We start from the raw sequence: 917 nt of genomic DNA on the forward strand, positions 1-917 counted from the left end.
AACTAAACCTATCTAAAAACCTGTCCGATACATGTTCAGTTTTAACCGATTGGAATGATGGAAACTGTACAAATAGCCATCAATTCCTTCGACCTCAAGCAAACATGTATACTTGTATGATTTTTTTACATGTATAGTAAGCGCCTTAGCGGTTAAATCTGCCTTTGTTCCGTGCCAATCTACGTGGATCCACCCATGCCTATATGGCCGAAATACATCCCAGATTAAAAGATTAATGGAGTTACAAGTTCATAATTTGTTAACGTTATTTATTATATATATATGTGTGTGTGTGTGTGTATATATATATATATATATATTTATGTGTGTGTGTGCATGTGTTAGTGGGTGTATATATATATATATATATATATATATACACACTTACACATATATGTATATATAAAAAATGGGGGATCTATTGTTGAATTTATGTTATGATAAACTTGTTAAAAAAAACCTGCACCATATAGCAAGTCGGGGAATAACATTCGATATAATCTTGTATCTCGAATATGTCATAATATTATATTATCAGTAATAGATTTTATACTTATCTTTCTTTCTCTTTATCTTTCTCTGTCACATATATTTTGTCGAGGACTCCGATATGATTCATTTTTATTGAAACCTTATTTTAATAAGATATCAATAAGCTATGTATGTATACAATTCCTCGGGGAGGCAGTTGGTAAAAGCGATAGTTTTTCTGGGGCTTACAATATTACAATGTTCATGAATATTTATAGGACGATATTTGTCCGATGTTTAGTTTCCTGGTGGTTGTAATAAGTATTCGCCTGAGGTTGTATGATTTGTGTATTTAATCAGCATATTTTTCAATTTGTGGTGTGCGCGTTTTCTATGGGTCATTCGTAATACAAAAGACAATAAAAGCGGCGGAAATTTATTTGAAA

This window comes from Lytechinus variegatus, chromosome 1 (genome assembly GCF_018143015.1).
Source record: "Lytechinus variegatus isolate NC3 chromosome 1, Lvar_3.0, whole genome shotgun sequence".
Lineage (NCBI taxonomy): Eukaryota > Metazoa > Echinodermata > Echinoidea > Temnopleuroida > Toxopneustidae > Lytechinus > Lytechinus variegatus.